This window comes from Piliocolobus tephrosceles, chromosome 4, assembly GCF_002776525.5.
Source record: "Piliocolobus tephrosceles isolate RC106 chromosome 4, ASM277652v3, whole genome shotgun sequence".
In the NCBI taxonomy this organism is placed as follows: domain Eukaryota; kingdom Metazoa; phylum Chordata; class Mammalia; order Primates; family Cercopithecidae; genus Piliocolobus; species Piliocolobus tephrosceles.
In genome coordinates this window covers 46,303,838-46,330,019 of record NC_045437.1, presented here as the reverse complement: position 1 = coordinate 46,330,019, position 26,182 = coordinate 46,303,838, and positions in this window count along the sequence as shown.

The window sequence follows — 26,182 nt, the reverse complement described above, 5'->3', positions numbered from 1 at the left end:
TTTTCTCCCTCAAGACCATATTTTACAGTCAGAAGCCAGTTGTCAGCACACATGCTTCTAAATGAACTGACACACATACCAGCTAATAGATTAATTCGCATGAAGAAGGCGTCGTGGGAAGAAAACCTGTGTTCCCAGATTTCTCAGGCAGGTGCTCTGCCTGTTAACATAAAGATCAGTCCTCCTGGCTCCAACCCCTTGGGCACTGTGCCCAAAATTACTTACAGTTTCTAACACAGTTGATGCCAATGCAGTTCTGCAATTGAGAGCCTGGTTTACACAACGTAACCTAAGAACAGCTCAGCTCGGGAGCAGCCAGTGTAGACTTTTTGTATTTTAGGGGGGTTGGGGAGGAATTCTTTGTTTGTTTTTCTCACGTGTGGCTTTTCTAATAGAAGATAATCATGAAGTAATAATTCATGCCTTAATATTTCTTTGCAGCTATCACTCACTGTTCTTCAAAGCCCTCCCATAAGTGGGTGATGTTATGGGTCCTGAGGAAATGGAGACCTATTGGGATGAATTTGTTCAGAAGAGAGAAGGCTTGCACACACGTGTGCATTCTCACAGGCACACACTGGCTCGCACCAACCTCAGCACTCAGAGCTCTGCTAGTATCCCTTTCCCCTTCCTGACTTTGTATCTCTTAAGCCAGTCGTTTATCCCATGCACTCTGCCTTAGTGGAAAGTTCAGCTTCGCTATAAAACAACTCATTGAGGGAAAGATCACTATAGAGCGTCCTCAGAGCTCCAGAAAAGAAAAGCTGACAGTCTGCTGTTCTATTTCGCCAAATCACCCTCCGCAGAATATTAACGCAAAGGATAGCATGGAGGAGTGGGGAAGGAGGTAGGAGAACATATACATGACACAATTATTAGACTTCCAAAATCCTGTAAAAAAAAATCTATCAATAGTATTCTGTATTTAGTTTTAGCTTTCCTAAATAAGCATCATCCATGCTCTTTTCCAAACAGGATTCACAAAAATGCTAAATGCAGTTTTGCAGACCAGTTCTGGGTCCACAATGACGAGGTCAGCAGTCAGGCTAGGGCTGCTCCTAGGAAATGCTGGAAGGGCCGGATACTCCCCTGAGGAGTCTGTCCCCCCAGATCAACCTAGAGGTCCAGTAGAATGGTTGCATCCCAGCAGGATGTGACTCTTTGTTCTAACTATTCCTCTATTGTGACCCTTCAAAAATTCCACCTGTTTTCAAAGACATCATCCTCATTGTTCGTAACTCCTACCACCACCACCAACAAAAAAGCCAGAATGAGGCTCCCGCTGACCCAGCAACTCTCTTGTTCTGGCACCTTAAGAAGGAAATGAGTTTACTTCCCTTCCGTAACTGAAGCAAAGCCCTTCCCTCCCCACTGTGGATGTGGTACCACTCTGTGGCACGTTTCCTTCAGAGAGTCAGCTTTTCTGAACAATGACCCAACTGTTTGTACAGTATGGGAAACTATCTCTTGCTAGAGTTTGGTGCACACCCTCCTACAAACCCAGACATGCACAAAAGTTCCACATTTCACCGCAGGAAGTAAGACTGGTCAGGATTCAGGCATCATTAATCATTTTGAAGTGATTATTCTTAAAAAGAAAAAAAAAAAAGAAAAAACAGGGATGCAGCTTGAGTTAAGTCATGCCCAATAAAAATCAGCACTTCTCCTCAAAATTACATGTCCCTACTTCCATGTGGAAAGTTAAGAGCTCTCTGTACTGACAAGAGCTGGGGTGAAATCGAGAATCTGCTTCTCTTTAATTAGAGCACAGACAAATGCTTGGGATCTGACATGGTCAGATGGGGAAGAGGTGGGTGGAGTTTTACTTCCTTTGCCTTTCGGCTCAGAAATACACACATTTAGGGGGAGGATAAAGCAAGAACAATTTGAGATTTTGTTCTGGGATCTTCATTTTCCCCCATTGAAATGCCATTAAACAAAGCTTGGGACAATCCTGCTATGAGCACCCATTTAGCCATAGGAACTAAGGAGTGTCCCACCCCCAATCCCCATCACTAAGGGCCTGCAACCCAGCAGGCAAGGACCAGAGAATGATTTAATTCCCCAGATGGGCTGCCCCACACAGAGGTTCCTCGTCAAGGGAGTAGCAGCAGCCCACTCCGCAAATCTGTTCACCCTACAGGAAACACCTCCTTGGCTGCTCCTTTGTAGTAAAAGTGTTTCTCTAGCATGGGAAAAGTGATAAGTAGAAAATGAAATCTCCAACTCTATCTTTCCTGAAAGATTACATTTCCTGCTATCCTGGTTCAGGAGGAAATTCACTTACATCAAATTGGATTAGTTTTCTTTCTGACGTCACCTGGTCTACCAGAAGCATCTTTTGTCCATTGCCTCTTTTTGTAACCTTGGCTATGTCCCCAGTCCTCATTCATTCCTTAATCAGAACATCTGGTTCTCAAGTTAAGATTACAAATCATAAAATAGGGCAGAAAAGAGGCTGCCTCTTCTGTCCTTGTTCCGCATTGCCTCCTTCACCCGAGTCTTGCATAATCATTATGTAGATGCCAGCCCAGAAGGCAGCATCATCTTCGCTTCCTTCCCCATCAGCCAACTACTACATATCCCAATTAAGCCCTAGCATTTGTTTTAATTTAAAGGGTTAAAGTGTAAGACAAGAAAATCAACAAACTTTATTTTAGTATTCTAATCTACATATTTTAAAATATAATATATGTTATTAAATAGGTTTGAGCTTGGGAGTTTAGTTGCTTAAACTTGTTTTGTATCTACCCAAGAGGAGTCTTTTAAAAATCTGCTCGGAGTCAGATTGAAAATGACTGACAGAAAGCCTGAGCAGGGTGAGAAACGGGTTCACGTGGGACGGCGGCCTGCCATAGGGTTTGGAGCCCAAGCCAGGTAAGTGGGGTATCCACAGGGAGATAAAAGCCAGAGCACAAATGCAGCAAGGAAGGAGCTGGGAGTATGAGGTGTCAGAGTCCAGGCAGCTACAATAGAAGAGGGATGCAAGGAGGAGGGGTAGCAACAGAGCTGGGAGACAGGTTACATACAGGAGGTTAAGCAGATATTTTAGGGATAACAGAAAGCGAGAAAACTAGAATGAACCCTGTGTATTGTTGGATTGGAATTGGATATTGATGTGAACGAATAGTTTTCAATATACATACATAAATATAGAAATAAATATAGTTTTGTCCATGGCTAGGACATGGGAGCAATGACATCACAGTGGCAATGAGCACACCTAGTGCCCAGATAGTCACAGTATTCTAAATACTCTTCTCCACTAAAGGAAATCAGCCTACTTAGAGAAACAGCTGATTTCAAACCTGGAAGCAAGTGTAAGATGAGTACAATTTCTCATCATGCCAAAAAGCAAGGAAGATGAGGTAGAAATAGACAAGAGTTTATGTGATGAATTACGTTTATTGATTTGCGTATGTTGAACCAGCCTTGCATCCCAGGGATGAAGCCAACTTGATCGTGGTGAATAAGCTTTTTGATGTGCTGCTGGATTCGGTCTGCCAGTCTCTTATTGAGGATTTTTGCATCAATGTTCATCAGGGACATTGGCCTGAATTTTTCTTTTTTTGTTGTGTCTCTGCCAGGTTTTGGTATCAGGACAATGCTGGCCTCATAAAATGTGTTAGGGAGGAGTCCCTCTTTTTCTATTATTTGGAATCAATTTTGAAAGAACGGTACTAGCCCCTCTTTGTACCTCTGGTAGAATTTGGCTGTGAATCCATCTGGTCCTGAGCTATATTTTGGTTGGTAGGCTATTGTTTACTGCCTCAATTTCAGAACTGTTATTGGTCTATTCAGGGATTTGACTTCTTCCTGGTTTAGTATTGGGAGGGTACAAACAGAACCAATGACAAAAAACACATGATTTTCTCAATAGATGCAGAAAAGGCCTTTGATAAAATTCAACAGCCCTTCATGCTAAAAACTCTCAATAAACTAGGTATTGATGGAACATATCTCAAAATAATAAGAGCTATTTATGACAAACCCACAGCCAATATCATACTAAATGAGCAAAAGCTAGAAGCATTTCCTTTGAAAACCGGCACAAGATAAGGATGCCGTCTCTCACCACTCCTATTCAACATAGTATTGGAAGTTCTGGCCAGGGCAATCAGGCAAGAGAAAGAAACCAAGGGTATTCAAATAGGAAGAGAGGAAGTCAAATTGTCTCTGTTTGCAGATGACATGATTGTATATTTAGAAAACCCCATCGTCTCAACCCCAAGTCTCCTTAAGCTGATAAGCAACTTCAGCAAAGTCTCAGGATACAAAATCAATGTGCAAAAATCACAAGCATTCCTATACAACAATAACAGACGAACCGAGGGCCAAATCATGAGTGAACTCCCATTCACGATTGCTATGAAGAGGATAAAATACCTAGGAATACAACTTAGAAGGGATGTGGAAGGCCTCTTCAAGGAGATCTACAAACCACTGCTCAAGGAAACAAGAAAGGACACAAACAAATGGAAAAACATACATGCTCATGGATAGAAAGAATCAATATAGTGAAAATGGCCATACCACCCAAAGTAATTTATAGATTCAATGCTATCCCCAAAAAGCTACCACTGACTTTCTTCACAGAATTAGAAAAAACTACTTTAAATTTCATAGGGAACCAAAAAAGAACCCATATAGTCAAGACAATCCTAAGCAAAAAGAACAAAGTTGGAGGCATCATGCTACCTGACTTCAAAGTATACTACAAAGCTACAGTAACCAAAACAGCACGGTGTTGGTACCAAAACAGATATATAGACCAATGGAACAGAACAGAGGCCTCAGAAATAGTGCCACACATCTACAACCGTCTGATCTTTAACAAACCTGAGAAAAACAAGCAATGGGGAAAGGATTTCCTACTTAATAAATGGTATTGGGAAAACTGGCTAGCCATATGCAGAAAACTGAAACTGGACCCCTTCCTTACACCTTATACAAAAATTAATTCAAGATGGATTGAAGACTTAAATGTAAAACCTAAAACCATGAAAACCCTAGGAGAAAATCTGGGCAACACCATTCAGGACATAGGCATGGGCAAAGACTCCATTACTAAAACACCAAAAACAATGGCAACAAAAGCCAAAATTGACAAATGGGATCTAATTAAACTAAAGAGCTTCTGCATAGCAAAAGGAACTATCATCAGAGTGAATAGGCAACCTACAGGATGGGAGAAAAAATTTGCAATCTATTCATCTGACAAAGGGCTAATATCCAGAATCTACAAAGAACTTAAACAAATTTACAAGAAAAAAACAGCCCCATCAAAAAGTGGGCAAAGGATATGAACAGACACTTCTCAAAAGAAGACATTTATGCAGCCCACAAACGTGAAAGAAAGCTCATAATCACTCTTCATTAGAGAAATGCAAATCAAAACCACAATGAGATACCATCCCATGCCAGTTAGAATGGTGACCACTAAAAAATCAGGAAACAACAGATGCTGAAGAAGATGTGAAGAAATAGGAAGGCTTTTACACTGTTGGTGGGAGTGTAAATTAGTTCAACTATTGTGGAAGACAGTGTGGCAATTCCTTAAGAATCTAGAACCATAAATACCCTTTGACCCAGCAATCCCATTACTGGGTATATACAAAGGATTATAAATCATTCTACTATAAAAACATATACATGTATGTTTATTGTAGCACTATTAACAATAGCAAAGACTTGGAACAAACCCAAATGCCCATCGATGATAGACTGGATGAAGAAAATGTGGCACATATACATCGTGGAATACTATGCAGCCATAAAAAAAGGATGAGTTCATGTCCTTTGCAGGGACAAAGGATGAAGCTGAAAGCCATCGTTCTCAGCAAACTAACACAGGAACAGAAAACCAAACACCACGTATTCTCACTCATAAGTGGGAGCTGAACAATGAAAACACATGGACACAGGGAGGGGAACATCACACACCAGGCCCTATCGGGGGTGGGGGGTAGGGGATGGGTAGAATTAGGAGAAATACCTAATGTAGATGACGGGTTGATGGGTGCAGCAAACCACCATGGCACATGTATACCTATGTAACAAACCTGCATGTTCTGCACATGTTTCTCAGAACTTAAAGTGTAATTTTAAGAAAAAAGAAATAAATAAACAAGAGTGAGGTAGAAATGCCAAAGGGACACAGAGACCCACTTCACTAGTCTCCACTGGCCAAATCAGTGATAATTTGAGCATCAAAAAATTATAATAGCAACAGATTATAACCCATTGAATAAAATAGTCTATTCTGAAATGAATAAACAAACAAATTGAAAGCTTGATGAGGAACAGAGTATTTACATAGTTTCAAAATACCTCCCCAACAAAATGCTTATAAATTACAAAGAAAAGAATAGCTTTGCAGTGGGAAAGCCTGGCAAACACTATCCTAATCAAGTGATCACAATGACCATCATCAACCGAGAACAATGTAAATCTTGTGCTATCTGATAAGACACAATGAATAGAACACAGAACCACTCCTCTCTTATTTCTGCCAAAAAAAGGCACAGTCTGAATCTAATCACGAAAGAACATCAGACAAACCCAAATTGAAAAACATTCTACAAAATATCTGGCCAGTATTTCAAATGTGTGAAGGTCATGAAAATCAAGGGAAGACTAAGGATGTGGTAGTCTAGACTCAATGAGACTCAAGAGATATCACAACATAATTCAACATGTAATCTCAACCTGGACCCTTTTGCTATAGAAAACGTTGCAAGGACAGGTGTTGAAACTTGAATGGAGTTGGAAGATTAGATGGTAATAATGTGCCCCTGTGACTGTCATGATTTTAGAGATTGTACTGTGGTTATGGAGGAGAATATTTTTATCTGTAGGAAGGACACTCTAAAGTACTCTGGAACGATGGGCATTCTATGAGAACTTACTCTCACATGTGTCAAGAAAAAAACTTTATTTCTATTGCACTTCATACTTTTTCATACGTTTATCACTGTTGCAAAGTATTTTTAAAATCTAATTAACAAAAGAAAAGGCTGTGAGCTAGCTCATGAGCACCCAGAAGGGCAGAGACCATGAAAATTCATTCTGACCAGTACCTGGCGCATGTCCAGTCCAGATGAGTGCTCAATACACACTTGTTGAATTTAAATGTTTGGAAAACTCTCTGAGATACAGAAGGAGCATAATAAAAGGGCTTCCATCAAGGTTTTTGTATTGTATTCTACAAGTACTTGTAGGGTTTACTATGTGACAGACATTGTTACATATTTTACAAATAGCTCTATGGTATCTCCACCTTACGGAGAAGGAAACAGAAGGACAAAGAGGTTATGGAGCTGCAGAGCCACTTTCTCAGGCTGCCTTTCTGAGATTCCACTGGCAGAAAGTTAACATTTTTAACATCTTTCCCATTCAAAATATTTGATTCTTGATTATAAAATTGCATTCTATATATTCTAAATTTATAAAATAATGCCACATATTTTATTTCATAATGGATAGAACCAGCCTGAAAGTGCCATTCAGAGCTAAGCACACATCTTTGTGAGCAGTGCTGGTCACCAGCTTTGGTCTTTACATAAGTCTTGGTCACCCAAGCATATATTTAGTTCTTATTATATCAACAATAGTTTATGTGGTCCCAATTTTTTCAGATTTTTATCTCCTATGCGTTTCCTTTTCTCCTATTTGCATCCGTATTTTTAATGGATTAATATATTTGTGACACAGTTAATCTTCCTTGTAGCAAGGAGTATCTCACTGGCCACTGACCGGGGCCCTGCACTACGACATGGCACCATCGTATTTCTGTCCCTCACAGAAGGGAAATGAGGCATTGACTCAAACACAGCTCCTAATGGAATGAATATTTCCATAGCCCCTAATAAAACAATTGAAGATACTCTGCTCCATGCAGCCCTCTCAGCCTCACTTTCTCCCTCCTGTGAGATTGGAAAATACATTGTTTTATGCTCATTTATCTTGTGGGGAAAAGGAGGACACAATCAACACCAAGGGAAGATGCTCGTTAGACTCTCCTTTATAGCAAATGGCTCATAAAGTAAACCCAATAAATAAATATTCTTCTTTATAATTCAGTGTAGCAAGTTGCCTAATAAAACTATAATAGGCATGACACGATGAGCTCTAGTTCGTGAGCATGGTTTCATGATTTTTGTGGCCTATGATGTTATCACAAAATGTATCACAAGTTTCAGGTAGGCTTAGAGCAAGTTCCACATTGCCAAATAATTCCTGTTAGCATTTTTATCTTCAAATAATATTTAGTCATAAGAACAACATCTTCCATTTGCTACATCCCATTTCCAAAAGGGTGAAAGCAGTACAGATGAAACAGGAAGAAGGAAACTTATTTCGTCTTAAGTACTACTTATTTTTTCTTAAACAGAACCGTAACCTTTTCCTATTCTTCTCTGTGCCAATTTCCAACCATTCAGGTATCATTTCCGCAACAAATAAATGCATATATACATTTTATATATATAAATATATGAGTGTATGTCCTCTGCTGTCCTATCCCCACCATAAAATCCTTTCAGTTGCAAAATCACAGTTGCTAATGCTATCAGCACACCACTCTTATCCACTCGCCCTGAGCACATCTACCCAAGTTTCTGAGCACATCTACCCAAATTTCAACTGCCAGCATGAGTCTTTCTTTACTTAGGAGTGTTTTCTTGTTGCCTAAGCCCACTTTGCTGCTTTAGAGACAAGCAAAGTATTGTGGAATCAATGTCCTCCTGAATAGTCCTCAACTCATGACTAAAAAGAGTTGGTGCTCCCTTGCCCCTCAGGTGGGATGACTTTGAGTGAGTGTTTTCCACACGGGCTGCCAGATCTTCCCCAGAGGGCTTGACTCCCAGTCCCTCAGGGTGGTCGCTGGCTTGATGACACTCTCCTTAATGCTTACCTTCTCACTTTCCTGTCTCACTTCCCCACTCTCCGACCGCTGTTCCCTAAATTAACTCTTTGCACTTTGATCTTTGACTTAGCATCTTCTCCTGGGGAAGCCCCAACTAAGCCAATCACTCTCCAAAGAATACGGAAGTTGACAGAAAGCCACAAGACAAGTAGCTGTTCTGTCTTCTATGGGGGAATTGTCAACAATTGCCAACAATTCTCCCATACAAGAATTTCGAAGCACAATTCATATCCAGTCCTTGATACCGCCTCTTATATCCCTCCTTTCCCCCTACCTTCTACCAACATGCAGCATCCCACTGATAGGCTTTTTTCCCCCAGTTATCGATAGCCCTTACTCCAAAGTTTTACTTTCCTGTTAATCTATTATCAGAGATGTCCACTGTTTGTGGCACTGACTCCTGTTTAATTGGCTCTTACAAACAGCGTACTTATTCTTCCTCTGTGAGCGACAGATAGAGCCTACCATATGTTTATTTCCACCGGGGTCACCCTGCCATCTGGACGATGGAAGCTTATGCCCAAGGGAGACGGAGCCATAAGCCAATTTACATTAAGACACAGATTCTAGACATACAGTCTAAGTTTGGACACAGAGCTGACTCCAGCTGACAATGCCACCAGACTCTGATTGATTTCACCCACAATACACAGAGGTTTCTGTGTCTCATAGTCAGAGGCAAAGACTGTATCTAGGTTGCTTGACTAATCTGATTGTTTATTCCCTTGCTGTACTCATCTTTATTTGATTTGAAGACACCAAGTTCAGGATAATAGTTATTTTAAGTATATTAAGATGCCATTCCCCCAACCCCCTTCAGTGCCCTCAGGTTCGGCCTGAAAGGGACCGAAAGACATTGTGCCTAGTGGTCAGCATTTTCTTTAGGGCTGTTCTTGGCATTTCCATGATCATTAATATTTTTTAAAGATTAAAGGGCTGGTTACAATCTTAAAAATAGCTTAGCACCAATTTTTCACAATCTCTGTCACCACACTTTGCCCCGAAAAATGCAATAAAGTATGTGCAGGCTTGATTTTAGTAACCTTCTGTCTGTTGTCCAAAGCAAAATTTATTCTGCTTTCTCTTATTTTTTTATGACATTGGGTATAGAATGAATTTGTCAGTATTTTCAGCAGTCATCTCTCTTCCCTACCCTGGATCTTCACATGATATTATGGAAAATGTTCTTTTGGAGCCCAGAAGAAGGAAGGAGTGCCCTGCCCTATCTACAGCCACCATCTGCTAGCTGCACTTTAAGAATCCTTTCTGCTTTGGAGTCTTGTGGTGAGGAATGCCAGCATTCCTTGTGCCTTGGAAGGGATAAGATACAACTCTTGCTAGCATCTCATTCTTACCACCCCATAGTCCCTGGCAGCAACACTCTTAGGTAAAGAAAGCCTGAGGCTGGCAGGCTGGAATTTGGGCAGATGTGCCCAGAAGTGGTCAGAGTGAAGGGATCCAAGTGGTGTGCTGATAGCATTAGCAACTGTGATTGGAATTCATAGTGGGGATAAGATAGTAGAAGACACACAGAGCCCAAAAGCAGCTTTGTTGATAGGTTTTCACACACACACACACACACACACACACACACACACACACACACTTCATTTTTTAAAATTAGCTGGAAACTTTCACAAGCTTTTTCCAAATCTAATCTTAACAAGGACCCTCCAGGGGGTCTTCTGTAGCGTTAAATACATCCTTGGTATCCAGTATAGTACCTGATGTATAGTAAGTGCTCGCTAAGTTTGTATTTCTTTGTCTACTAATCTACCAATATTCCTATTTAAATTAGACATTAGGGCAATTCAGAAATATCCAGCAGAAAAAATCTACTCTTCAAAAAAATCAAAAAGAAAAGATTACTTTATGAGAATTGCTATACTAAACAAAATATAGAATTAATATCTTCTTTTTTCCCCCAAAGCTTGATTTTTTTTTTTTTCTTTTTCTCACTCTGTCACCAAGGCTGGAGTGCAGTGGCACAATCTTGGCTCACTACAACCTCCACCTCCTGGGTTCAAGTGATTCTCCTGCCTCAGCCTCCCGAGTAGCTGGGACTACAGGCGTGTGCCACAATGCCCGGATGATTTTTGTATTTTTAGTAGAGATGGGGTTTCACCATGTTGCCCAGGCTGGTCTCAAACTCCTGACTTCAAGTGATCTGCCTATCTCACCCTCCCAAAGTGCTGGGATTACAGACGTGAGCCATCGCGCCCAGCCAAAGCTTGATTTTTTTAGAGAACTTGTCCTTCAGGTCTGAGGTTAATTTAAGTATATTAAGGTGGCTAAGAAAATACCACTCTGTTATTTCTAGAAAAGAGACAATTCAGTTCTCTGATGATTTTGTGTGACAATTTAATCAGTGGGCAAGAAAGCTGCACTTCTATAATAAGAAGGGAATCTTGCTCTCACAACTCCATGATTATAAGAATTTGGGATTTCTTTGACTACTCAGGTACTTGGAAAAGAGACAATATTGATTTGTTTTTGTATCACCTGTGCCTGGCACAATTCTCATGCAAAGCAGGCACTCCATGGAAGTTTGTTGAACGAATGAATGAATTGGCCAGTCATAGGAAATAACCATGTAACCTGTGTCAACAGGTTTTAAGGACCAAAGCACTTACTTGGACAAAGTGGCTTTTTCATAGACAGTTCTCTCTGATTCTACAGTGGACTTAAAAACAAGCTAGAGGCTGGGCGCAATGGCTCATATCTGTAATCCCAACACTTTGGGAGGCCGAAGCAGGTGGATCACAAGGTCAGGAGTTCAAGACCAGTCTGGCCAATATGGTGAAACTCCATCTCTACCAAAAATATAAAAATTAGCAGGGCATGGTGGTGTGCAACTGTAGTCCCAGCCACTCAGGGGACTGAGGCAGAAGAATCACTTGAACACTTGAACCCAGGAGGTGAAAGTTGCAGTGAGCCAAGATCGTGCCACTGTATTCCAGCCTGGGCAACAGAGCAAGACTCTGTCAAAAAAAAAAAAACAAAAAAAACAAAAAAAACAAAAAAAAACTAGAACTTTATGAGGAAAGCCCTTAGCCAATGATGGAGGGGTTAGGAGTATGGACGCCTGAATTCCTGGCCTTGGGTTGGGCACACTTTAGGCCCAACACTCTGGGTCAATTTGGGCTGAACAAATTGACCTGCAAGTTCCTTTCATGATCAGGTTGAAGTCACTCTCCAAGGAATTTTTCCTGAAATTGCACTCTTTCCTGTCTTCCTCTTCCCTATCACACTTCTCCCACTCCCATACCAGTTCCTCCAGAGAACACTCCCTTAATAAATTCATAACACATAGAAGGAAAACCAAGTTAAAAGGGTGGATTCTGCATTAGGAGGTTATAATCAGCTTATACATTCCCTAGAAGCACCCTGCTCTAGGTCAGGGACCCTTCCCTGATCAGGGAACACCTGTTCTATCTAATTTTTGTCTTCTAAATCTCCTCCTTGAGTCTACTCAGTCTGTGCTTCCACTTATTCTCCCCAAAACTGCACCACTGCTGCTTCCTACACATGTTGCCATCCTTGAACTCTAACTTCTCCCCCTGACCAGTGACATTCTTTCCTGCCACCATCAAACTTCTGTCACTCAGCTGGATGGATCTGGCCTCTCTGGATGGGCTGATTCTTAACCCCATTCTGTCTCTAGAGAAAGGTGGGAGAACAAAATTTACTTCCTTGGTGATACAGCAACCTATGTGAGCAGATAGACAGACAAATAAGGACATCTGTTAAGGAAAGGCAGCCCCTATTCTGTCAAATGCATGATACAGATTCAAAACAGGGAAAAGGTGCAAATGGAAAAGAAAACACATGAATGAAGAGGCTAATGTTTTGAAATGAAAAGAAACAATGAGGCTATTTCAACAAATTTATTGAAAGAGGCAAGTTCACTCGGACAGATTCTAAGTTGTAAAACAGCTTTCTTAAGTCTGTCTCCATTCCCTTTCTGTACAAGGAGACTCTCCTTGTCAGTTTACAGAAGGTCCATGCTAGCTTTAAAGCAGCATATTGGCTGCCATTTAGTCACCTGAACTTAGGTGATAATAATTTCCCAAGCACTACAGACCCTGATCATCAGGAATACCATGGCCATACTAAACTGGTTTAGCTTATTTGATGAATTCAGCTTTGTGAGTGAATGCAGAGTCAACGATGATAGAGATAGACTCCGGGGTCCCTTCTTTCTGGGGTCACCTGATGCAGTCATGCAGATCCCTCCTGATTCACTCAGTCTGTTTTGGCTGCTGGGGTAGAAAGCAAAGCTGTATTAGAATCTATTTTTCTTTCTGAACAGTGTTTAATATTCTTTTCATTTAGTACTTTATATTGGTAACTGTAATATTTACAGGGAAGTGTAGCGAGTTTGCTGGTGGTCAATTTGCCTGCCTGCCATGTCTCTTTTAGACAGTGTGATCACCCTACCCCTCTGATTGAACAGCAGGCCCTGGGACTCTGGCCTCAAGTCATGTCATTTAAATCAGAAGTAAGCAACCAAGTCAAGCCTAGGCCCAAAAAGAAACTGCACTTGGAAATAGAGGGTGTCTCAGGGGGCTTTAGGGGTCTTGCCAGTCTCTCTTGCATGCTGAAACTGGGAAGTGATATAAAGTTGCAGTTGGGGCAACCATGTGAGTTCAAAAGAAAATAAAGGGGAGTTTTCTGGTAAGAGGCAGAAGGAATAGGCCAGCAGAGAGAGTCAGAGATGAGAGAAAACGTGGCCCCAGTGAGAGTAATTATCCAACTGTACATGTCACTCCAGATGCTTGCCCCCAGCTTCTATGATATACGCCATATCTTTCTAATAAATTCCTATCTTTTTAAAAGTGGCTTGAATTTCAGAAAAGAAAAAAAAAGAAACAAATTCATATCTATGATAGTGGCCCGGCACGGTGGCTCACGCCTGTAATCTCAGCACTTTGGGAGGCCAAGGCAGGAGGATCACTTGAGGTCAGGAGTTCAACACCAGCCCAGGTAACATGGTGAAACCCCATCTCAATGAAAAATACAAAAATTAGCTGGGCATGATGGTGCATGCTTATAAACCCAGCTACTCAGGAGGCTGAGACAGAAGAATCGCTTGAACCTGGGAGGCAGAGGTTGCAGTGAGCCCAGATCACGCCATTGCACTCCAGCCTGAGCAACAGTGAGTGAGACTCTGTCTCAGGAAAAAAAAAAAAAGATAGGGACAGAAAGGTATGGGGCCTTGGTTAGAGTTTGTTTGAAAACCACCTCAAAGACAGGGAACATTCAATTAACCGTTTCTGTCTGATTTCTCAACTTTACACCATTATCGTTTCTTGATAGATCAGGAAAATGGTCACCTACATTTAAAATAGATTGTGTAGCCTCTTGTCATCTTTGGAAATATTCTTAGATAATAGAATTACTGAATTTCCAGACAACTCAACAGGATCACATAGACTCTCAAATCAACATACCTAGTAATCATGACCATACCGTGTCATGAGCTGATAAATTCATAGAGCCTAAAGCATTACAGAAGAAGGAGGGGGTGGAGAAGTGTGCTTATCTTCCTTGTGAGTTAGCCTCAATTTCAGAACAAACTCAGCAGTGCCAAGAATAACTGATTATTCTCCCTGTGATGAAATGTACTTTCCAACAATATTGAGTCCTTCCCACCAGTACTAGGTTACGATGTCAACATGGGTTAGTTATTCTCACGCCAACATGAAGATTGGCCTAATTATTCAGGTGCCAGCATGGGAGCTGAGACCTCACTTTCTCTCCCAGAAATGAGAGCATGACCACCCCGATAAACACGATACCCCCTCCTGCCTAACATCCCTCCGCAGGAGGCTGTGAACCAATACCGTGTGAGCTGCAGTGCTGTCTCTTCCGGAACTCAATGTCGCATTTCACACATCTAAGCTGGTCGCCAGCCTTTGGCAATTTCCAAGTTTCCCACAGATTAATGAAAAATCCAGCTGTTTCCAACTATTTGGAACAAAACAATATGTGATAAAATGAGGAGAGAAGGGAATCGTTATCCAATTTCTCCAGCAGTCAGAGAGATTTGGAACATATTGGGAAGAAAAATTACAAGCTCGATTGTTCAAAGATGTAAAAAAAGAAAGAAAGCTTTGTATTAAATTTCTGAGAATGCTTTTTATTTACCATAGAGAGAAAGCTAAAAAGCTATTCTTTGATTAATCAGGTATGAGCTCATTCTGCCTTCCTAATGCAGCCTGGGAGTCTTTTAGTGAAAGGTGAGTAGTGATGGCTCCCACGAAGGACATTGGGACATCTTGGCTATAAATCTAAGTGGGAATAGAACTCGGGACAGCAGTTAAAGGAAACTGTTGCGTAGGCCAGTCCTCCTCAAGCTTTCCTAGGGTCTGCCTGTGCAAGAATGACAGATACATGGAATCATCCATTATGTAGCCTTGGCTTCTTCGACTTGGCATAATAGATCTGAGATTCATCAATGGCTACAGAGTGGCTGTGGCAGCAAGGCCTCCCTTTTCAGTATCCAAATAAGGATAGAAAAAAAAAAAAAAAAAAAGAAGAAGTTTCTGCTCATGAGACCCTCTTTTCATCAGGAAGGACCTATTTCACAAAAGCTCTCAGCAATGTGTCCTCAGGTCCCTTTGGTCTGAACTGACTGTCCTGCCCATGTCAAGCTACAAAGGAGGCTGGGAAAGTGAGCAGTGGACATTATTTACCTTGGAAGGTGCCACTGCCAGGAAGGAACCCAGGAGATGCACTAAATCCCTGTATTCCAGGCTGTCCCCTTCATCTCCCTCCCAGGCCAACAAAACTCACACTCAACTTTAAAAGAAGAAAGGCTATGGGTGAAGGAGGAGAAACAGAATACTAAGGAGAAATGTATCAGGAGGTATTCCAAATATATGTCTTTGTTAGAAAATCATCACACACACTTAACCTCTCTGGACCTTAATTCCCTCATCTGTGAAATATAAATGGGTATGCCAATGCCAGTTGTGTGTTTCCATGATGAGTTGTTCTGGGTCTAGAGAAATTTATTTGAATATGACATTTTGAAACAGGAAGAGGGCTTAGAATAGTGAGTGCCTGTGTGTCTTCCACAGTTATCATGATGCCTTGCCATAGAAATGCTTAATGTATACTTAGAGGTGGATGGATGGATGGAATAAAATATCATCACTCTGAGTAATTATGGGTACAAAAAAAAAAAACTTAATTCTAGTATTTCTTCACATCTGGCTTGGCTTTATGGTTAGGTTGTTCAAAACAGCAACCAATAGTCACATATGCCTGTTAAAATTAAATTTTTAACTAGTTAAAATTAAATAAATAAAAATTCCATTGCACTAGGTACAAATTGCACTAGGTACATTTCAGATACTCAGTAGCCACACATGGTTAGTGGCTGCATATTGAACAGCACAGATACAGAACACTCCATCATCATATTAAATTCTACTAGACAGTGTTATCCAGGGAGACTACGCTTGTCTTCCCATCATAGAACCTCTCATGCATGTCTCTGTGAGCATATTTCTTGTGCCTCGGTGATGAATTATGAGGAAACATGTAACTATAAACCCAACCAATCTCCTATTGGCCAAGGCCTTTCTTGTACACTGTGAATCCGTGAGGAGCTGGCCCTTTGGTGCCTGTTCCTACCTCACAGAGGCAGAGTAACTGCCTGCTCCACTGGGTCTCTCCATAGACCAAAGGTGCCATTGACATTTGGCTCCATTCAAACTATAAACATCTAACAAGCTCCAGATGCACACGTAGTAGATTTAAAGTCCTGTCAATATGGACACTAGAGCCTGAAATGAAACACTTGGCATTCAATTTGACTAAAATGTTAAACTCGCAATTTATTGGTTCAATAAAATGTGAATGCTAACAGCCAGTTTTTACGTTGGAGCCTCCACATGTGTGTATGTGTGTGTGAATGTGTAAATGCAAGTTTTCAAGGCAAACCTAATAGCAGAGTTAAAAAACGGTCTTCAAAATAGAGCTTTGACGATAATAATCATTTTTAATGGACCTGAAATGTTATTCATGATAAACGTGTTGCCAAGCAAAATCTTTTCCTGTGCTGGGAGATAAAACAAAATTGCTGATAAACTACAATGTCTATGAAGGGTGAAGACACAGACGGCAGAAGAAATGGGAGCTGTCAGAAAATATGAGCCTTCCCAAAGGCTGTGACATTATCTTCCAGTGTTTTCCTCTGCTAGCGCTGGCTGAAATGTGCAAAGCTACAAATGACCAACCTTGGTGAAAAATAGAACATGCAAGCTTTTGTAGCTGTAGAGGGAGTTTGGAAGGCAATAACAGTTTTATTAAATGTTTGACTCAATGATGACAGTTAAAAACAAACAAAACTTGTGTTTCCCAATCAATAGGAAGAAAACCATACTTTTTTCCCTGACATCAATTTCATCTCTCCCTTTCTGTTTAAAATGTAAACATGGGAAGGTGGAGTAGATATACTTTTCCCTGTTCCTCCCACTAAGTACAACAAAAAAGCCTGGCCGTTACATATAAAACAAACAGAAGACTCTAAAAGGTGAAAAGAAGACAGAACTGTCAGGAACTGCTGGGAGACTGAAAAAACAAAATGGTGGGAAGTTTCCGTGGATGTCTTTTTGCCTCATATATCCAAGACCTGGAGATAAAGAAGCTGGCAACCATAAATGCCATTGATCACAGGCAAAAAACAAAAGCAAAAACAGAACCCCAACAAAAGCTTGCTCACTTTAGCCAAAAGACTAGGAATCAGACAGCCTTGTAAGACAGAAGACTTTTGGACAATAACTGACCTGATACAATCACAGAAAAAGTATGTCCCCCGCTTCAGCCATGCCAACAAAGGCTTAGGGAAAGCCTAGATTTTTACCCTCTGGAGGCTGTTATGCAGTGCTGCTATAGCTTGAATCCACACATTCCAGGTGGTGTGGGAAACTTAATCCCCAATCCAACAGTGTTGGGAGTTGGGGCCCAATGGGAGGTGTCTAGGTCATGAGAGCTCCAACCTCACAAATAGATTAATGCTGATTATCAATGGGCTTGAAGCTGCAAGTTCCTGGTCTTGCTTTTCTTTGCTCTCTCTTTGCCCTCCCATCATGGGATGGTTTAATAAGGAAACCCTCACCAGATGCTGGCCACTCAAGGTCCCCTATGAGGATTTCCCAGCCCCTAAAATTGTGAAAAATAAATTTATTTTCTTTATAAATTACCCAGTCTGTATATTCTGTTATAGCAACACAAAGCAGACTAAGAACAAGCATGCACTAAGAAGGGAGCCAGGACTTTCTTCCCTGCTGATTTTTAACATGTCCCTCCCTTACTCCAAAATATAGAGACCACATGGGGAACTTGAACTACTACCCTCACTCGGCAACAGTAAGGCATTCCTCTTTCCCCGATAGACTACTGTCATAGACCTGGTGGAGAGGCAGGATGCTCATCATTACCATTGTCACAAGTGGTAACAAGGCTACCTCCCCTCCTGTGCTGTCAGTGGAAGGTACATAGGGAGGAATAACAAAGCACGCCTACTACCCCTCCCAGCCAGGCAGTGTCAGAGAAGCCAGGTGGGGTGCTGGAGCTCCCAGGCCTGCCCAGCAGTTATGAGGAGGGATATGGCTTAGATGTTTGCCCCCTCTAAATCTCATGTTGAAATGTGATCCCCAGTGTTGGAGGTGGAGCCTAGTTGGAGGTATTGGATCATGGGTGTGGATCCTTCATGAATGGCTTGGTGCCACCCCTGTGGATATGAGTGAGTTGTCACCTCTATTAGTTCATTCGAGAGCTGGTTGTTAAAAAGAGCCTGGCATCTCCTCCCCTCTGTCTCTGACTCCCTGTCTCACCATGTGACATGCCTGCTCCCCCTTCACCTTCCGTGATGAGTAAAAGCTTCCTGAAGCCTCACTAGAAGCTGAGCAGATACCAGCACCATGCTTGTACAGCCCGCAGAACCATGAGCCAAATAAACTCTTTTTCTTAATAAATTACCCAGCCTCAGGTATTCCTTTATAGCAATGCAAAATGGACTAACACAAGGAGACCCCCCACAAGTGTTAATAGATGCCTGTGAGGAACCCAGACTTCTGTCTTAGTGTGTTTGTGTTTCTATAAAAAAATACCTGAAGCTGGGTAATTTATACAGAAAAGAGGTTTATTTGCCTCATGATTAGGCAGGCTGTACAGGAAGCATGATGCCAGCATCTGTTTCTGCTGAGAGCCTCAGGCTGCTTCCACTCATGGTAGGAGGCAAAGTAGAGCCAACGTGTGCAGAGATCCCATGGTGAGAGAGGAAGTGAAAGAGAGGAGAGAAGTGTCAGGCTATTTTTAACAAACAGCTCTCTCGGGAACTAACAGAGGGAGAACTCACTCACCTCCCCATCCTGGGGAGAGCATCAGTCTATTCATGAGGGATCCACCCCCATGACCCAAACACTTCTCAGTAGGGAAACCACCTCCAGCATTCAGGTCAAATTTCAACATGAAGTTTGGGGAAACAAACATCCAAACTATAGCAACTTCTCTTCCCCCCGACTGGTAATGAGGTGCTTCTTCCCCTCTCCCTGTTTGAGTGGTGGCAGAGGAAGCCAGACAAAACACGAGGTTTAAAATTCACAGTCTCATAGCATAAGACCCAAAATGTCCAGGTTTCCATCAAAAATCACTCATGATACCAAGAATCAGGAAGTTCTTAAACTGAATTTAAAAAGACAATAAAAAGATGCCAACATTGGGTAGACAGAGATATCTAACACCTCTGTCAAAGAGCTTTATCTGACAAAGATTTTTAAGGCAGCCATCATAAAATGCGTCAATGAGCAATTACAAACACAGTTGAAGCAAATGAAACATAAAAGTTTTGTGAAGAAAATAGAAAGACACAGTAAAGAAACAGATGATATTAAGAGCCACAGGGAGGGTGTTTGTCACTTCATTGCTGAATTCCACTGTTCTCCCCTAGACACTCTATTTGATACGCAGTTATCTATGGATTGTTTTGCCTTTGGAGGAGATGAGTGCTGGGTGCCTCTGGTCAGCCATCTTGATAATGCCCTTTCTTTCTGTTATTATTTATTACAACTGCATGTAAATCTATTATTATCTCAAAATAGAAGGTTTAATTAAAAAATAAAAACAGGTTGGATGCAGTGGCTCACACCTGTGATCCCAGTACTTTATGAGGCCAAGGGGGAGGATCTGCTAAGGCTAGGAGTTCAAAACCAGCCTGAACAACATAGTGAGACCCTGTCTCTATCAAAAGAAAAATAAAAAAGTAAACAGTGCACCTTCTAAGGCAAACAACTTCATAAATTATGACCAACTATCTAATGATTTTGGATCCCTTTTCCACCCTCCAATCTTATGCTCATTAAAGTACAATATTTACATTTAAAATTGTATTAACTGAGATAAAGTACAAAATTAATTCTCAGTTCAAGGAGACACAGTTCTGTTCTGTGGACAAAGAGCAGGAAAGAAAAACCTAAGAATAAACAACTGTACTATTTTTCTGGCTATTTAATTCAATTTAATGCTTATAATTCTTTAGGCATAAAAATGCTTAATCTTTAAGGTTAAATTTATTAATTCAAATTCATTTACATATCTACCATATGGCCAGGTTTATATTTGTTTCATTTATTATTTTAGACCTTCTGGTAATAAAGGTCTCTCTGCCCAGAACTGGACAATCACTAAACCTCCTTCCTCTCCCACCCCCACCTCTAATATTAGTAACTCCAGGTCCAACTCCAGCTGTCATCTAAGAACAAACTGTTATGAATAGAATAGTACCTTGTGACCATAACAAAATAATACCATGATTCTATCATTAACAAAATAATGCATTTTCCTTAATATCAACATTGCTGGTGTAGTTAGTACCATAGAAAACCTAAGAGAGACACAGATGGGTTACTGGACAAGGAGAAGATAAGAATTATTTGGAAATTACCGTTACTTTTTACTCATCTCCTACTCCACAGAGCCAATTTGTGTGCTGTACTTGGGGGAAAAAATGCTGGGTCACAGAAATTACTTTTTCATAGGTCTGACAACTGTGTGAAAGACCTAGGGATGGGGAATAACGTTTTCTAAAAGAGCATGTGCTTTGTCAAAAGTTCATTTGGAGGCCGGGTGCAGTGGCTCATGCCTATAATCCTAACACTTTGGGAGGCTGAGGCAGGCAGATGGTTTGAGCCCAGGAGTTTGAGAGCAGACTGAACAATATGGTGAAACACCATCTCTACAAAAAATACAAAAATTAGCCAGGCAGAGTGGCTCACACCTGTAATCCTAGCACTTTGGGAGGCTGAGGCAGGCAGATCATGAGGTCAGGAGTTCAAGACCAGCCTGACCAACATGGTGAAACCCTGTCTCTACTAAAAACACAAAAATTAGCTGGGCATGGTGGCGCGCACCTGTAATCCCAGCTACTCAGGAGACTGAGGCAAAAGAATCGCTTGAACCCAGGAGGCAGAGGTTGCAGTGAGCTGAGATCACGCCATTGCACTCCAAGCCTGGGTGACAGAGTGAGACTCTGTCTCAAAAAAAAAAAAAAAAAAAAAAATTAGCAGGGCGTGATGGTGTGCACCTGTTGTCCCAGCTATTTGGGTGGCTGACGTGGGAGGATTGCTTGAGCCGGAGAGGTCAAGGCTGCAGTGAGGTGTGATTGCGCCACTGCATCTCAGCCTGGGTGGCAAAGTGAGACCTTGTCTTACAAAGAAAACAAAAGAAAAAAAATTCATCTGGGGGTTTACCAAAACAACTGCCTCAAAGTCAACTGTGAAAAAGACGGTGAAAACTCACTTTTATTGTTCAGACCCTGTCACAAGAATCACGGATTTGGAGTTGGGATTCCATCATAACCATCCCCAAATCCATTTTTTTGTGTATACAGAGTGAGGACATAAGGAGTGAAATTAGTGTGACATATTATAAAAAGAAATTATCTAACATTTAAGTCTCTAATCCATCTTGAATTAATTTTCATATAAAGAGTAAGGAAAGGATCCAGTTTCAGCTTTCTACTTATGGCTAGCCAATTTTCCCAGCACCATTTATTAAACAGGGAATCCTTTCCCCATTTCTTGTTTTTCTCAGGTTTGTCAAAGATCAGATGGCTGTAGATGTGTGGTATTATTTCTGAGGACTCTGTTCTATTCCATTGGTCTATATCTCTGTTTTGCTACCAGTACCATGCTGTTTTGGTTACTGTAGCCTTGTAGTATAGTTTGAAGTCAGGTAGCGTGATGCCTCCAGCTTTGTTCTTTTGACTTAGGATTGTCTTGGCAATGCGGGCTCTTTTTTGGTTCCATATGAACTTTAAAGCAGTTTTTTTCCAATTCTGTGAAGAAATTCATTGGTAGCTTGATGGGGATGGCATTGAATCTATAAATAACCTTGGGCAGTATGGCCATTTTCATGATATTGATTCTTCCTATCCATGAGCATGGTATGCTCTTCCGTTTGTGTCCTCTTTGATTTCACTGAGCAGTGGTTTGTAGTTCTCCTTGAAGAGGTCCTTTACATCCCTTGTAAGTTGGATTCCTAGGTATTTTATTCTCTTTGAAGCAATTGTGAATGGAAGTTCATTCCTGATTTGGCTCTCTGCTTGTCTGTTACTGGTGTATAAGAATGCTTGTGATTTTTGCACATTAATTTTGTATCCTGAGACTTTGCTGAAGTTGCTTATCAGCTTAAGGAGATTTTGGGCTGAGACAATGGGGTTTTGTAAATATACAATCGTGTCATCTGCAAACAGGGACAATTTGACTTCTTCTTTTCCTAACTGAATACCCTTTATTTCTTTCTCTTGCCTGATTGCCCTAGCCAGAACTTCCAACACTATGTTGAATAGGAATGGTGAGAGAGGGCATCCCTGTTTTGTGCCAGTTTTCAAAGGGAATTTTTCCAGTTTTTGCCCATTCAGTATGATATTGGCTGTGGATTTGTCATAAATAGCTCTTATGATTTTGAGATATGTTCCATCAATACCAAATTTATTGAGAGTTTTTAGCATGAAGGGCTGTTGAATTTTGTCAAAGGCCTTTTCTGCATCTATTGAGATAATCATGTGGTTTTTGTTTTTGGTTCTGTTTATATGCTGGATTACATTTATTGATTTGTGTATGTTGAACCAGCCTTGCATCCCAGGGATGAAGCCCACTTGATCATGGTGGATAAGCTTTTTGATGTGCTGCTGAATCCGGCTTGCCAGTATTTTATTGAGGATTTTTGCATCAATGTTCATCAGGGATATTGGCCTAAAATTCTCTTTTTTTGTTGTGTCTCTGCCAGGCTTTGGTATCAGGATGATGTTGGCCTCATAAAATGAGTTAGGGAGGATTCCCTCTTTTTCTATTGATTGGAATAGTTTCAGAAGGAATGGTACCAGCTCCTCCTTGTACCTCTGGTAGAATTCAGCTGTGAATCCATCTGGTCCTGGACTTTTTTTGGTTGGTAGGCTATTAATTATTGCCTCAATTTCAGAGCCTGCTATTGGTCTAAAACCCTAGAAGAAAACCTAGGTAATACCATATAGGACATAGGCATGGGCAAGGACTTCATGTCTAAAACACCAAAAGCAACGGCAACAAAAGCCAAAATTGACAAATGGGATCTAATTAAACTAAAGAGCTTCTGCACAGCAAAAGAAACTACCATCAGAGTGAACAGGCAACCTACAGAATGGGAGAAAATTTTTGCAATCTACTCATCTGTCAAAGGGCTAATATCCAGAACCTACAAAGAACTCAAACAAATTTACAAGAAAAAAACAAACAACCCCATTAAAAAGTGGTCAAAGGATATGAACAGACATTTCTCAAAAGAAGACATGCATACAGCCAACAGAGACATGAAAAAATGCTCATCATCACTGGCCATCAAGAAATGTAAATCAAAACCACAATGAGATACCATCTCACACCAGTTAGAATGGCAATCATTAAAAAGTCACGAAACAACAGGTGCTGGAGAGGATGTGGAGAAATAGGGACACTTTTACACTGTTGGTGGGATTGTAAACTAGTTCAGCCATTATGGAAAACAGTATGGTGATTCCTCAAGGATCTAGAACTAGAAGTACCATATGACCCAGCCATCCCATTACTGGGTATATACCCAAAGGATTATAAATCATGCTGCTATAAAGACACATGCACATGTATGTTTATTGCGGCACTATTCACAATAGCAAAGACTTGGAATCAACCCAAATGTCCATCAGTGACAGACTGGATTGGGAAAATGTGGCACATATACACCATGGAATTCTATGCAGCCATAAAAAAGGATGAGTTTGTGTCCTTTGTAGGGACATGGATGCAGCTGGAAACCATCATTCTCAGCAAACTATCGCAAGAACAGAAAACCAAACACCGCATGTTCTCACTCATAGGTGGGAACTGAACAATGAGATCATTTGGACTCGGGAAGGGGAACATCACACACGGGGGCCTATCATGGGGAGGGGGGCGGGGGGAGGGATTGCACTGGGAGTTATACATGATATAAATGATGAATTGATGGGTGCTGACGAGTTGATGAGTGCAGCACACCAACATGGCACGAGTATACATATGTAACAAACCTGCACATTATGCACATGTACCCTAGAACTTAAAGTATAATAATAATTAAAATAAATAAATAAATAAATAAATAAAGAGAAATTCTCATGAATTTCAAGGAATTCTTATAAGATATAACAGTTTTTAGTCAACACAGGTTTTGGATGAACTAAGTGTAAACAAATATAAAAATGGCTATTAAATTTCCATTCAGATTCATGCACATGGGTTTAATATTAATAAGTAAGAAAAGAAAGCTGACAAAACAAATGTAAAATTTAGCCAAACCCAAAACTTGAAAAATAAGTCAAAGTTTTCTGAAAACATAGAGTACTACTGGCTTACCCAGCCCTAGTGACAAGAAACTGAGAAACTGAAACTAACTGCATTTAAATATTCTCTCTGCTCCAACAGATGCTACAGTTCATTCCTGCCAAGGAGCCCAAGAGACTGGCTCTTTAGTGCCAAGAACAAAGCGTAGGTCTTCACATGCCCCCCATTCTGTCAGGGCTTCATGCTCAGATGCCGAAAGGATGTTATTTTCTCTCTTCCACCTTCAACCAGGTGACATGTTCTTGCTTTTGAGTCTTTCTTACCTCTGGTTCTTGAAAAATATATCAGCTCACAATTTGGAGTAAAAATAATTATCAACCCTCTGGAATCCTAGGCCTGAACCTATCCTGACTTGACGTCCCTTCGGTGACATTACAAGACCTAATATGATTTCATGATAAGACTGATGCCCTGTAACTGCTATCAATTCAACATAGCAGGGCAGAAAAGGAGGGGTGGGGCAGACTTGCCATACATTGATAGGTGAGAATGTCAAGGGTAGGAATGTGTGTAGTTAAACCCTATCAATGCTTAGCCACACCTGCTTCTAACAGGGTTAACACAACTGTAATATGTGATATTGTATAGAACGCCACAGTTTATCAAATATTTTCATCCACATTATGTCATTTAATCTTCATGATAACCCTTTGAATAGAGTATTGCCATTCTCCTGATGAGGGGACCATAGCTCAGAGAGGAACGTTCTCAAGTCAGTAGTTTGTAAGGAGCTGTCAGGACTTGAACCCAGGGATTGCAAATTCAGTGCTGTATCAGTCCATTCTCACACTTCTATAAGGAACTACCTAAGACTGAGTAAGCATGTCTTACATGGGGGAGCGAGAGAGAGAGAGAAAAAGGGAAATGCCACATACTTTTAAACAACCAGATCTCATGAGAACCCACTCAATATCACAGAAAACATCAATGGGGAAATTCACCCCTATGATCCAATCACCTCCCACCACGTTCCTCCCCTGACATGTGGGGATTACAACTCGACATGAGATTTGAGTGGGGACACAAATCCAAACCATAACAAGGACTTCATCCACTACACTACTGCCGAGGTAGGGCAGAGCCGTACATGGCAGCCAATATACGCTCAATGCTTTAAACACATAACCCATATGGACTTAAAAAATCTCATGCTCTCCTGGAACGCTGCTGCTCAGCTCTAAACTGCTAAGCCAGGAGCTCAACATTACCATGAAAGTATTGGTAGTATACTCTTAGATGGCATGAATCAGAATGTTTCTATGTGAAGAACTTAGAATCTCCTCCATGTTTAACTCTATTTTCTACCATACAAGATCCTAAATACTCCATAGATATCAAAGATATCTCT